The sequence below is a fragment of the Pteropus alecto genome, unplaced genomic scaffold, assembly GCF_000325575.1.
Source record: "Pteropus alecto unplaced genomic scaffold, ASM32557v1 scaffold79, whole genome shotgun sequence".
Lineage (NCBI taxonomy): Eukaryota > Metazoa > Chordata > Mammalia > Chiroptera > Pteropodidae > Pteropus > Pteropus alecto.
Genome location: NW_006494612.1, coordinates 10,121,415 through 10,136,739, shown reverse-complemented (window position 1 = coordinate 10,136,739; position 15,325 = coordinate 10,121,415). Strand labels below are relative to the sequence as shown.

Here is a 15,325-nt window from a genome sequence, read left to right as displayed (position 1 = left end):
TTCCTAGAATCTATAAATAAATATATAGCTTTTCATGGCAAAAGGACTTTATAGATGTGATTAAATTAAGGGCTTTGTGGTACGGGATTATCCTAGATTATCTGGGTGAACTTGGTCTTATTTCATGGCTGTGATTAGAGGGAAATGTAACTACAGTGGAAAAATCAGAGAGACACAATGTTGCTGGCCTTGAAGATGGAAGGAGACAAGGGCAAAGGAATTTATATAGCCCATAGAAGCTCAAAAAAGTCAAGGAAACAAACTCTCCTCTAGAGCTTCCAGAAAGGGAGGCAGTCCTACTAACACCTTAATTTTAGTCTAGTAAGACCCACATTAGGTTTCTAATGCACAGAAATGTAAAATAAGTCTGCTAAGTCACTAAGTTTGTGGTAATTTGTTATAGCAACAATAGGAAACTAATATATAAACCCTGCTCTTATATATGAGTAGGCAATCAGTGACTACCAGAGATTTAAGGAAATCCCATAATAGAAAAGAAGAGGTCCAAATAAACAAAATGATAAATGCAGCAAATCAACTAAATGATCAAACTAAACCATGCAGGTAGAAAAAATTTCAAAACAAAAAAGAGCTCTTGAAAATGAAAAATGAAATAGCTGGAAGACAAGCTCAATAGAAGGGCTGAAGGAAAGTTGAAGAAATATCAAGAGAGTGGGTAAATGAAACAAAGAAAACAGGGGAAAAAATTAGAGGATTGGTCAAGCAGATAAATATCTAAAAAAGAAGAGAACGAAAAAAGAAAACAATGAAAAATAAAGGCGAAGAAATGAAACATGTCAAGAAAATTTCCTAGAACTACAGAGCTTGAGTTTCAAGACTGAAATAGTCCATCAAGTGCACAGGACATGAATGAAAACAGACCCATGCCAAACCAAGGCACATGATTCCACAATTTCATAACACTGGTGCCATAGAAAAGACTCTAAACAACACTGGTGCCAGAGAGAAAAATCAGATTCCATTCAAAGCATCAAGAATCACAGTGGGATCAGACATCTCAATAGCACACCAGAAGCTAGAAGACAACGAAACGATGCCTCCAAAACTCAGAGGCAATTTTCAGAGTACATTTCCACATCTAGACAAGCTACCATTTAAACACTGGGGTAGAATAAACACATGTAGGCATCCAAGGTTGCAAAATTTACTTCTCTTGAATACTGTCTGTGGAAACCAGTGGAGAATTTGTCCACCCAAATTAGGATATATGCCAAAAAAGAAGACAACATGAGATTTAAAATTACGATATTTCTATATTAAGAAGATGGAGGGAAAAGAAGAGTATGCATGTGTTGGTGGTAGATGGCATATGTGAGAGATAAATGAATGATGGCATCAACAAGCCATGGAACACCAAGGGTTGCTACAACCACCAAAGCTAAGATAGCGGCATGAGACAGTTTCTCTTTGGAGCCTCCAGAAAGAACCAATCTCGCTAACACCTTGATTTCAGACTTCTAGTCTCCAGGACTGTGAGAGAATCAATTTGTTTGTTTTAAGCCACCCAGTCTATGGTGTTTGGTTACTGCTGCACTAGCATTGAATACATGAACCTTAAATGTCACCTGCCATCACTGCCGTCTTGCACCCACTATGTTCCTACCTGAATGCTCTCATTTATTTTAAAGAGCAATCCTCTAATATTCTGACAACACAACATGGAAAATGACAAATAATTACATGTGATATAAAGTTTAAAAAGTGAGAGATACTTTAACAATGGCAAAAGCTGTACTCAAATTGCTAAATCTAGTCACCCTAATGGTAGAAAATATCAAAACCAAAATGAGATGGATCTTAACGTGCTAAGGTACATGAAATAGTATTTTACTTTTTCTTATGCTCTCCTCAGTAAGATTGGTATTTACCCAAGATGCCTGCTTTCTAATGCTCTATCAAAATTTTCCTCTTATAATATGCTTTTCAAAGGTTTTGCTGAAGTTGCCTTTTTAAAACAGTGAATGAACCGTGTGGCTGATTTTCTTCTGTGTGTCAATAAGAAATAATATTCCACTCAGCCTCGGAAACCTGAAACATAATCTTCAATCACAGACTTGCACTATTTCCTAATGAAAAAAGACGCTTCATAATATATTTGAGGAACAAGTACTCTAAATACTAGAAATATGAAATAAAAATCAGTCCCCTCTCTGGAGATATTCAAGAACAGGGATACTGAAAAGGGATTCTCTGAAAAGGTATCACGTGTTCATCAGAATGTTAGGCAGAGTTTTCAAATTATAAAAATCACGAGCTATTAATAGATTGTGGAATGCACATAATAGGTTATGAGCACCATATTTTTAGTGGAATTTAATGGAATGAGATAGAAAACAGCAGACCAGAAAACATAACAAATGCAAGAGCTGATTTGTGCAACTTTTACTTATATATTGACATATATAGAGTTAAAGTTATGTGTACATTGGGCCATGACACCAACTCTGTTCTTACTGTGACAGGTCACAGTCACAAAAGGTTTGAAAACCACTGGCTTAGAGGAAAAAGGTGACACCAACCAAGCAGCCCCTCAGGTGCATCCTGCAGGCAGAGAGGACCTGGGCCCAGGTTCACTGACTGGCTGAGTCCTGCGCTTCCCAGAGCACTTCCCGGCAGCGGGTCTGGAGCCAGCACTGAGGGAATGAATATCCCATTGTGAGATCATTAGGAAGGAACCCAGGACACCAGAGAAGTCCAGAATGTTCAAAGGAGAGGGCAGACGGTGCTGCATGGCGGGGGCAGATGTGAAGCACCAAATGGGCCCCAGTAGTCAATGCAGGAACAAAACATTTATCACTGTGCAGGAAAACAATAAAACGTCTCTCCTCCCTTGAAACAATTCTGTTTGGCTTTGTAGCCATTTACATTCCAGAGAGATAATGAAACCATGTCTATGAACATTAGGTATTATACCAATACCAATATTATTACAGGATATACCCTATGCTAATATTGTTTATTTTATTTCATGCCCTGGGGACACAGTTGCAAGTAGTTCTTACAAAATAATTTGGCAAGGAAATGGATTTTTCTTTGTGAATCATCAAAAATTTGAAGATGTGCTACCTCATCGTGTTGCCACAAAACAGAATTAATGAGTAAACTAAATTTAAATTAAATTATAAGTCAAACTGTGAGCAATCTTCGACATGCCATGGACCTTAAACACTTCTCAGAATTTTAGATCTAAATTTACCTGCCATATTGAAAATAAAAGCTGACTGCACCCCGAAGGCTGAATGTAGTCACATTCTCTCCACCATCTCTGACCAAGGGACAGGCCAGAGCAAAAGATTCAAACTAGCTTCAGTAACACTTTAAAATCTTTCCCAAGTCAACAGGTTCTGCAAAGAAGGGAAAACAGTACACTCCATGTGATTTTTCAAAATGACGGTCAAAATTTTAGGGTGAGAAGATATTAAAGTTTTAGCAGTATGTGTGGATTTATTCTTACGTCTTCTTTCCGTTTCTTTTTTTTCATCATAGCGAATTCACTGTAAACGAATCACAGAAATGAACTAAAATTTGCTCACTAAATTGTTACAAGCCGAGTCGCTATCCACTCTTCATCAATAATCTTTTTTCTATTTCTTTTTTATAATTTCAGAAGAAACAGCCCAATTCACCCAAGCTGACGCCTCCCTCCTGGAGCACTGCCTGCGCAATGCTTCTTTTTGGTTTCAGCTCCAGAGAGTGATGTGAAGACACCCATGTGGCTGGAATACTGTTAGCACATTGCCTTTTCGTTTTTCTGTTATTCATTTATTTATTGTGGTAGGCCCCGTTTAATTAAATCTAACCTTCTTTGAACTTTCCTTCTACATTTTTTTTTTTAAATCACTGACAGAAACTATGTATGTTGTACTTGACAGCATTTTATATTGAATAAAATCTTTTTTTTTTTTTTTCTGGTAACAACACTTAAGTCACAATACACTACTGGCAAACAGAAAGTAGCTAAAAATAATGTTTGAGAGATGTGAACTTGACATCTCCTTAGGTCCACAGGCACTTCAAACTCAGTATATCCTAAACCAAATGCTTTATTATCATTCCCCAGCAGCTCCAAGTTTTACAATCTCACTGAAAGGCCCCATCATCCTTTTCGCATCCCAGGAAAATACTTCTTCATCTTCTTTGTCCTCAAACACAACTGTCAAGTCTTATACATGCTCATTCTGAAACCTTTCTGAAAATCATCAATTCTTTCCATTCTCAGAGCCCCTATTCCAGGCTCTCATCTGGATTAACACAAAAGGACTAACTTGTCTTCCTGGTTTGACCTCTGCAATCTACTCCTCACATGTGGTCAGAGATTCTTCCCTCGTAAAACACAAATCTGTCACATGGAGGAATCAGCAGCCATTTTAAGTCTGCTGATGAGACCACAGCCGCCACCTATGTCAAAGTGATCAACACTGAGCTGGATCAAGCCTCAGCATCCAGTGGTCAGTTTGCAGGAAATAGCAAGAGTGGAGGAACTCACGGAGCTACGCTTCCAGCATACAGTGGAAAGTTGTGCAGGTCCAAGGCCCCAGGTTCTTCCATAGATATATTGTAACAAAAATAAAGGAATGGAGGGGAAACTGCAAATAAAAAACTTTTTTTTTTTTCCTTTTTCCTCTCTTTTTTTCCCCAGATATTCCCATGCTCTCGGCACAGTCATCCATGTGAAGAACAACCCTGTTTCCTAAGCTGGGGTTTACTATCAGCTCACCACTGAATTGCACCAGCCAACAGAGAAAAAAGACTCGTAAAAAACATTTTAAAAAATGAGCAAGATTAAATCTGTGCCTAATGATGCACACTTGAATGAACTACAAAGAAACCCAGGGATGTGATGACCATAGAAGTCAAAGTCATCTCTGTGGGGACAGAGGGAGCTGTGATTGGGGTGGGGCCCACGACAGAGCTCCTCTGGGTGGCTGGCAAAGTTCGGTTTTTTGATCTGGGCTGTGGTTACCAAGATACTTGCTTTAGTTGCTTTAGTAAGCTAAACATTTGTCTGTATGGTGTTCTATTTTATTTTGCAATGAAAAGGTTAAAAAAAAAAAATCCACACACAAATCTGATCGTGTCACTGCTCTGTTAAAACCCTTCAATGGCCTCATAGTGCTTGTAAGGAAAAGTTCAAGCTGTTTCACATGGTGGACAAGGCCTTGCAACATCTGCTTCTCTACTCAAAGCCTCAAAGCATGCTGACTGTATTAAATTTTCAGTTCCTAAAGAGCACTCTGCTTTATGTCACGGTCTCTAACTATCAGTTACTCCTACGTGGAACAATCAAACACACTCTCTTCCTCCCTCAGTTGGCGAATTCCTATTTGTCCTTCAGGCCCCAGTAGGAAAGCCTTCCCCAATGCTCCAGTGTTGAGTTAAGTCTTCCCATTACAAACTGTATACTTTCCCTATCACAACAGGCATCATCTGCATTAATATTGTCTGTTAGTTTATATCTTCCAGAGATCAACAACTTAAGGCAAGATGTATAATTTGTCCTCAAATTTTTGTATCTCCAATACCTAGCACAATGCCTAGAACAGAATAAACACACAATAAAGTTACATAAAATCAATGTGTGCATATATTTATTAAGTGAAAATTGCCTTTGTTGGCATCAGTTTGTAAGAACGGAAAATATTTTTAAAAAGCAATAGCTAAAGCCAGCATATTATTACAAGTTCTGCTTTCATTAACTCATTTAATCCTCTAAACAACGCTGTAAGGTATTATATTTATCACCAATTTACAGGGAAAAAACTGAGCCATAGAGAAGGCAAGTAACATGCTCTAAGTCACACAGCTCATAAACGGAATTAGAACACAGGCGGTCTGCCTCCACAGTCCTCGCCCTTAATTCCAATAAAGTGTTACCTCGCATCACCTAATGTCACTACCATCCATTTCAAAGACTGAAGCAGGTGGCTTTAAAGTAAAAAACCCCAATTTTTTTTTGAGGTTATCTGAAAGGAAACATTCATGAATATTACAGACATGTTTAGATGCTGGATGCCAAAGCTTAAGGGATTAGGGAGGAGAGAACACCAGGTGCAGGAGGAGTACTTCAAAGGGCAGGTAATCCGAGCTCCTGGTAAACCAGGCACCAAGATGTCAAATCCTGACGTACCTCCTCCTGGCCGCCAAGTGGGCCAAAGGTACAATACCTCTGATTACAGGCTAACAGCAGGAGGGTATTCAGAATAAAAGTGAGGCCAGACAAATATGAGCACCCACAGTACACAAAGAGCTAACTCAGATTCAAAGCTGTATATAAATGCAGGACCTTCTGCTCTTGTTAAGCTTAGACTTTCAATGAAAATTAGATCATTTATCCATTCATTCAATATAACTGATTAGTGTCTGTGTGGCAGGTATAACATAGTTGGCTCTCAAGACTCAACAGTAAAACATGATGATGGTGCCACTCTCAATAAGCTTATGTGGGTGAGGGAGCCGAACAAATAAACTCAAGAAGCCAGTGGGAAAGGCAAACAAATAAACCAAGAATTATAGTGCAGGTGAAACAGCCTATAAGAGTTTTGCATGGGTTGCTTGGAATATTTGAATGACATTGGCCAAGGTATGAGTAGGACTCCAGGTGGTTTCTAGAAAGAAGTTTCTTTGGGGCTGCATCTCAAAGACATATACTCCTGATCAAAGAACCAGGTAAGTAACCGAGTTACTACTGCAAACCAACGAGTCACATGAAAAATACCTATAGGAATTGAGAGCGGTAAGAGGTAGAGAAAATACTATGGAAGAAGGAAAAGTTAAACTGCATGCTGACGTCTAGGCAGGGTTAGAGGGAAAAGAAGAAGAGATGGAAAAATCTGGGATGCCGGCAGGCAGACAGGCCAGCTCAGGGCTGGTCTGTAAACATCTTGCCACTAGACTCAGGGCAGAGCTGAAAATGCCTCCGCCATAAAAAAGAACGAAATCTTACCATTTGCAACAAATGGAGGATCTGGAGGGTATTATGCTAAGTGAAATAAGTCACAGAAAGACAAATACCATATAATTTCATTTATATGTGGAATCGAAAAAATAAAATACATGAACAAACAAAACAAACAAGCTCATGGATACAGCGATGGCTGCCAGGTGAAAGGGGGGACTTGGTGAAAAAGGTGAAGGGATAAAGAAGTACAAATTGGCAGTTACAAAACAGTCACAGGCATATAAAGTACAGCATAGGGAATACAGTCAATAATATTATAATGACAATATATGGTGTTAGGTGGATACTAGACTTATCGGGGGTCACTTTGTAAATCACATAAATGTCTAACCGCTATGCTGTATACCTGAAACTAATAAAATACAGAAACTGTAATTAAAAAAAAATTTTTTTAATTAAAACAAAAGAAAATGCCAGTGCACGTGTTCCAAGTAGACCGCTGGAGAGATGTACATCAGTGCCTGCCACTGAAAAGCCTAGAACACTAAAATTACAAAATTCTAGAAAAAAAAGCTCCTAAAAATCTGTAAGTTCTGAATGTGGGCATGTTTCATGGTGATGGTGATGACAGGCTAATCCTTTTTTACCACCTAAACTTAATTCTTTCTGAAGAGTTCACCCACATTCAATAATGACATAAATAGCGAATGCATTCACAAAGTAGCAAGCGTAAAGAATAGAATAATGGGGAAGAGAAAGAAGGGAGAATAAAGAAGAGGGAAGGTGACACAAAAAGAACGTTTAAAAAGTGAGCTATCTTTTCTCTCCCACAAACCTACTCTCTCCTATGTTCTCTGTCTCATCTGTGGCATCACTGTCAGCCATTCACTCAAGACAAAAACCAAGTATCATTCTTTACACCTCCCTTCTTTACTATTTAAATCTCAGTGTGCCTCAGAATCACAAGGGGAACTTTGTTAAAAGGGCAAGTTCTTTGGTGTACTCCAAGAGACAGTGATTCACTGAGTCTGGGTAGGGCCCAGGATTCCATCTTCTCAAGACCACCTATATGATTCTTACTTTGAGAAACTGTGTCCCATATCCAAACAATCTCTGTGTAGATTCTCTCTTAAATGTCTCTTAAATTCATTCTATCTGCTTACCACCCTCTCTGTCTTAATTGTGGTTTTCATCTCCTTCGCAGACTAATATTATAAGCTGCTACCTAGTTCTCTTCCTCCTGATTCCTTTCCTCCAAACCATTCCACACACAAAGCTTCTAAACCACAGGCTTATGTGGGATAAGCGAAGATCTGGCTCTTGACTGTGTCTCCTCCTGCTGTCCTATGCCAGCATGTTGACACTGGAAAGGAAAGGAAAGACGGATGAGAGTCGTAAGCATGGCTAAAACATGTTCCCTTAATGGATATGGCAGAAGGAGATGAAGTAAAAAGCCATCCTGAAGATAATGAAGGTTAAATGAACTACCTGGCTTTATTAGACTCCATGGGCATACTCACATCACTATTACTCTCTAGCAGTTATAAATGTCTGTCCAGCATTAGTAAGAACTTAATGTCTATAAGACTCTATTCTCAAGTGGTATTAAAACTGAATAGTTATTTTACTTCATAGGTAGAGCCAACTTTTAAAAAATAATTATGAAACATTATTGAAATAGAATACACATATATATGCAGCACTTGCTAACTAACATTTTCCCTCAAGAGATGGGGCAAGAAATGCACAAAATTTAAACATCATGCTTGGCAAGATTTTAATATTAGAAAAATTTAAGAGCCAAACTGTGAAGACCATGTGGAACTTAATACATTCATGTCTGTATATATGGGTGAAGGGCGCTGACTTAGAACTCCACCAAAAGGGGGAAGAGGAGTCCTGTGGCCTTAAGCACAGCTCCCTCTGGCAACTCTGAAAGCTCCTGTTGCAACTTAAAAGGCAACAAATGACACCAGAAGGGCAGGAGGTAGGAGAAAGTGAGTCACTTATGGAGATGAGTCAAAGATCCTACCAATACTGAATCTTAGAGTCAAACAACAAACAGATCCCACAAAGAAAATTAACTTTGGATTTCTTTTCAACTGAGTATTATTATAGCTTTTGTAAAATATCTTCAATTTGTTGTTAGTAAGATTATTAGAACTTTATCCTGACTTGCATTGGAAAAGGATGAAGCAATTTGCTTACTATGTATTGAACAATCACACTCTGAGATGCTCAGCTAACCCGCACAGCTGACTTAACCTCTCCCTTATCAACTCTGCCACAGGTCACCTGACCTCGATCGTTGCCCCATGTCTTCATTTGGAATGATGCTGGCCAACAACCTGCTTATTAAATGGCATTCAAGAAGGGAATCCCCAATGGCCAGTTTCCTAAAACACGTGTTTCTGTCAATTTTAAAGAATCTGGTCATCATAAAAAGCCTTGTAGTCATCAGTTTTAACCTTTCATTCCAAAGGATCCGATGCAGGAAAAAAGGGGATAATTTTCTTTAGATCACAGAATGAAAGGAATAGAGAAAAAGAGGAAGAAAAAGAGGGAGGGGGAAGGGCAAAAGGAAAAAAAATACATAGATAGGGATAAGCTGGGGTGCTAGGTTTTCTGAGAGCCCAGCATTCGTTTCCAAGAGCCCACTAGATTTGTTTCCCTGAAGTCAATGGATTCCAGGTGCATTCTGGGATAAGCTTCCTAGTCTTTGCCACTGTAAGGTTACGAGAGGAAACTCTGATCTTTTCATTCACAGAGCGGTAGCTCCACACATTGGGGCCCAGCTACATCCTCCCCCGCTTTGATTCCCAGCCTTAATGCGCAATTCAGAAAAGTAAAAAGCCTGCAAAAGAGCTATAGGGAACTGCGTTTAGGGTCCAGCAGACCTGCTGAGAAAGACAGGCACACTCTTCATTTTGGAATGTGCAAGAATGAAACTGATGGGTTCATTTCAATATGCCAGAGGCTTTTCTTTCTTCTTCTTCTTTTTTTTACTATCTTTATTATTTTATTTTATTTTGCAAATACATCCTCAGATATCACTCTCCAGAAGTTTAGAATTCACAGGTAAGGATTTAATATTCAGTCTGTTGAGAATAAAAATATAATTACTTCTCTGTCTGAAAGTTCAACTATCTTTGTTTCCTTCACCAGTTCTGATTTCCTGTAGCTCACTGGCTCCAGTGCAAGAGTGAAGTAATTTCTTTCCTCTGTGATTTATTTTCTGACGATAAGTAAGCAAAAATCCCATAAAGAAAAGGAGAAAGAATGATTCACAATGAATACTTCTCAAAATTACAACTCTAGAATGACAGAGTAGGTAATACAGAGTACTGTGTATCAAGAAATTTAGTAAGAATAAAGCTGCATGTTCATACGTATTACTGTGTAATAACAGTGAACTTTTTAGTAAAATTATGTGCCAGGCACATTATGCTAAGAGCTTTACATATATTATCTCGTTTAATCTTTGGAACAAACTTACATGGAAAGAACCACCCACATTTTATAGATGAAGAAACTGAGGTTTACAGAAGTTAAGGACTTGCTAAAGGACACCTGGCTAATCAAATGGCAGGGTCAAGATGAAGTGCACCTCTTGCCTCCAAAGACCACTCACTATGCTAGGCCTGTTCCCCAGGGTTTTCAATACCAAAAGCCTGCTGCTTGGAAATGCACACGGGATAACTATACACTACCACCTAGAGCTTGAACAACAAATCCTTTGTTATAATCCTTTTAAATCTTTTAAAAATGTATTCATCTCTTCATATTATTAACTAAAATGCGGTCAACTTAACTCCATCTTTCTTAAGTGAGTCAGGATCTGCAGTGTTTTCCAATAATCATTTGAGTGAGTTTTGTTTGTTTTGTTTGTTTTTAGCTATAGAAGATCACTGTAAGAACTTGTCGAAGAGTGTAATGTCAAGATCACCACAACTCGTCTACCAGGGACCAGGCTGAGACACACAATGTATCCTAGGCTGCCAGACAGATATGCAGTCATTTCATTTTTCTACATGTGCCAAAATTCTACTGAAGGAATAAGCTAGACAAGAAAATAAAAACTGGCCTGGGGCTAAACCATAAGTGCATCCCCTTTACTTCCACCTGGTTTTAGGAAACTTTACCTCGGAGAGCTTCCATCCAAGGATACTATAGTATTCATTTATTTGACAGAAATACACATGATGTAGGAGATACACACGAGCAAAACGGACATGATCCTGTCCTTAGTCTAGGTTGGTGTAAAAAGAACTGTACTGTGCAACTCATCGTATGTTATAAAAATTTCAGGAAAGTAAGAGTGTGTGCTGACTCTGAAAACTCATCCTAGAAATCAACTTTATGAAAAGAGTATGTGCTGACTCTGAAAACTCATCCTAGAAATCGACTTTATGAAAATCCCTTTTAAATCTCTACTAAGAACTGCTTTTTATTATTTTGCTACCTTAAAAGTTTAAGCTTGTCAGGGGAAAAAAACTGATGAAAGATTTTTAGTTATCTGAAGGTCCAATTGTGCTCTTTTTCTTAACTATATAAGAACTGAATACACAAAGCCACCATTTATAAATGAGAATGCCCCCATGTGCCAACGGGCACACACAGAACTTGTTCTAGTGACTAGGTGATATTATATAAAAAACAATTTACTTTAAGTGCAGAAAATGCATTTTCTATTCTTATCAGCCCTAGATTTATGATTTCAGCTCATTAAGCATTCTTAAAGTTGCTGCATATTAAATTCTAATCAAGCTTTTACATAACACAGAGCTAACTGCAACTCAAATCCTAGCTCTTATTTGGAAGATGAGATCTATAGGGAAAAGGGCTAATTCAAATGTCAAAGACATTATTTGTTATGCTAAACATTTTATACATGAGGTTAAAATAATATCTTTTTAAAAATTATTTTTTAGAACTAAGTTAAGAACAAGCTTAAATTACTCTGCTACTTTTATTGTCATGAAGAATGTATGAGCATTTGTAGAAAGGAGAACAAAGGAGAGAGAGCTTCTGAGACAGGATGTGGGCATCTCTGCAAAACCAGATACTTCACACATAGACATGTCTCATCTTTCATGGTGCCAAAAACCATCATCATCATCATCAATCTATTTGAGAGATTTCCTCTCAACTTTGCAGTACATTATATCAGATGGACACACGACAAGATCAGTACAATTATATATTTTCCATTTAATTTTTCCTTTACAATGGCCCAAGATTCTTAAGTAAGGGAATCTATGGGTGTGAACTTTCAGCTTTTTATTTACAAAATACTCAAATGAACTACTTAATAAATCTATTTGTGTATATTGCAGATGTACTTCCCTCTAATACCAGACAAAAGACACATCATTGTTACTTCCCCTAAGCCTTCTTTATTGGTGTTACCATCAGATTCTCAGATGCACAATAAAAGGGCCCAGGGGGAGCATCACTGCAGGTTTTAATGGAACAAAGCCAAAAGGAAAATTTTATGAATTAAACAGATGTTCTAGTTTTAAGAGCAATTTGAACAAAACTGAGTAAAATCTCCAAATAAATCCCAAACAAATACTATTTCCTTAGAGCCTACATACGACAAATTATAAAGCAAATAGGGTCTGTGCTAAGTAAATAACAGTAACAATAATTATTATTATTGTCATTGTTCTTATTTATTGAAGGCTTACTATGTGACAGAAACTGTGCTAAGTAGTTTTCATTATCGCCTTTAATCCTAACAATGCTATGAGATGGATACTGCTATTATTATCACTTTACACACTGGGATGCGAAAGTTCAGACAAATTAAGTAAATTAGTCCAAAGTTACACAGCTGAAGAGTGGGGAGCTGGAATTCAAATCCAGGCAGAGTGACTCTAGAGCTGGCACTTCTCTGCCGTACTAGAGTGAAGCATGACACAAACCTTTAAGTAAGTCATGAACAAAAACTAATGAAACCCCTTATGAAGTGATCCTTACACTCATTTCTGAGAAGATGATACAGCCCTAGCTTAGGTTTCAAATACCCAGTGTGTGTGTTCCTTACCCTAGACACAAATTATAAAAAATTATTGGGCTACTTCTTCATTTTTGAATCTCATTCACCTAGAACAGTGTGTGACATACGACAGAAGCTCAATAAATGTTTGTTGATTGAATGAGTCAATGAACACAATTTAAGTCATTAGTTTCCTAGAAATGTTCTTCTAGGAAACTGCAAATGTATTAAGTCTGATGGGGCCATTGTAGGAAGCTCTTTTTAGATTCTGAAATATTAATTATTGATTAATTATCGGTCTTTTATAAATAAGAGCTAGCTTTTTTATTTTTTTTCTCTGAAACCAAATATCGGTGAACTCTCCCAAGACCATGACAACACCCACAATCATCTTCTTTGTGCATAGTAGGGACATTATTTAGTTGATTTAAACAGAGATAGCTGAACTATAAAAACATTTAACAGCGTTTTAAATTGTCAAAAAATGGTTATGTTCAACTACAAATTTGAATGAGAATTTAAGAGTCTAGGGATTAGGCGTGGTAGCTTTTAGAAAGTTAAAATTTCCATAAAATCATTAAAAAGCACAGCCTAGTAATAGTACTTGCCAAGATGAAAGGTTCCAGTAGCTCAAATTTTTATATTAGGATCACTTCTGGAACTAGAAACTAGATGTAAAGGTAAATTTTCAGTTTTGGACCTTCAGCTTCTAGGAAGTCAAATGAAAGAAGTTAACTGTTTAGCTCTATTAAGTCACAGACTGGCTTTTGGGTTACTGAAGAATGGCATAGAGTTATACCTTTTTTATCAAAACTGTCATGAATAAAGTACTAGTCCTCTAGTAAATTTCTACACATTCCCAATAACCAGTAAATCTAAACCTGCAGAAACTATGTGAAAATTATCATTTTTATTTGAAGTTATTTATTCTTCTTTTATTAATCCTCTCTAATAGCATTCATTCAAGTTGATATTTATATGCCTGAATGTTTTATATCATAGTAATAAAACTGCACTAGTCTTGTGCTAGTCTTAATGTTATCGTATTTGTGCTATAAAAAAAAAAAAAAACCTCCATTAAAAAAATAGTACTTCACAGTCAGCTACTCTTTTATGAAATCAAATAGATGGCTTTCTACAGTAACTGTCTCTCCCTGGAACATTTTTATCAGTACCTGTCAAATTTCGCTATATATCTTAAAATGAAAAAAAGGACTTTAAAAGAAAAAGTACCTTTAAAAGAAGGTATTTTCTTTCATACATCTTGTATTGTCAAGAATAGAATAAGATCAGTTAATTAGCATCAAAGTCAGAAATTACTGCACATATAATTCAGCTATGAAACAAAATTAAAAGGTTCTTTTCAACCTAAAATATTGCAAGCTTCAAAATGACTTTATATACCTAACTAATCAGCATTAAAAGTCAGCTCTGATATGAATTTAATGCCAACTCTTCCATAATAGTTTTCATTGAGAAATTCTAAAAAATCCTTCACACTCTGTAAGCAAACAACAGCCTTTACCATATTGGTAGAAATTTGGAAAGAATTAAATTTCTTTACCATATTGGCAGAATTCAGGAAACTTAAAACTATCATTCTTCACCCCTATATGTAAAGTGAAATTCACCACAGCATTAAATGAATTCACTGATTTTTCTAAGCATTTAAAAATGAGCTCTCTCCAGTCCTATGGAAAGTAGCAGCTTATATAATTTTAAAAGGGTATTTTATATAGTTTGTAATTTTTTAGTGCAACTGAACCATGAATATGTATTAAAACAAAGTTTAAGTAAGAATACCCACTGAATCTCTAACTTAATCAATTCATCCATATATTTTTGGAAGCACAGGCAGACACATGAATTATAAACAAATAAAATAAAGTTAAACTCTTCAAAAAGAGACAGGAAGTTTGTTCTCTTCTTGAACTCCTGAAAGTAAATTATTATATAACAAGAATTCCTCATACGATTAAACTACAACACTGGTTTTCCTATAGGTTTGGACAATTTGCTGGTCATTGAGTAAGATCTTGTTTATATACTGCAAGTTAATCCCATCACATCTACTTTTAGCTCCTAGACAAAAGGTTTTAACCACATGGGGGCTGACGGGAACCTAAGGCCAGAAGATGGTCATACATGTTTGTTAAACAAGGTGGAAAGAATTCTCAACAACCAAAATGGTACTATTTACTCAATTCACAAATTATTTTTCCTTTGGTTAAGTTACATCTAAATATTTTCTTTCTAACTTTAAACACGGGAGTTACTAGATCTTTTCAAACTGTGAACCATTCATAAGCCACTGGCAACAGAAATAACAAGTAACCCCTCCTTTTCACACCCACACTCTCTCTCTCTCTCTCTCTCTCTCTCTCCCTCTATGCATCTCCCCATCA

The 15,325-nt window shown here is 37.0% G+C and overlaps 1 protein-coding gene and 1 non-coding gene across 4 annotated transcripts in view; both read right to left on the bottom strand.

Moving 5' to 3' along the window:
• Window positions 1-15,325, bottom strand: part of DSE (dermatan sulfate epimerase) — a 56,335-nt gene that overhangs the window by 15,725 nt on the left and 25,285 nt on the right. The window lies entirely within an intron of this gene.
• Window positions 4,659-4,768, bottom strand: LOC112474418. The gene has a single exon (XR_003044359.1). It is a non-coding gene; the product is annotated as a small nucleolar RNA SNORA65 (small nucleolar RNA).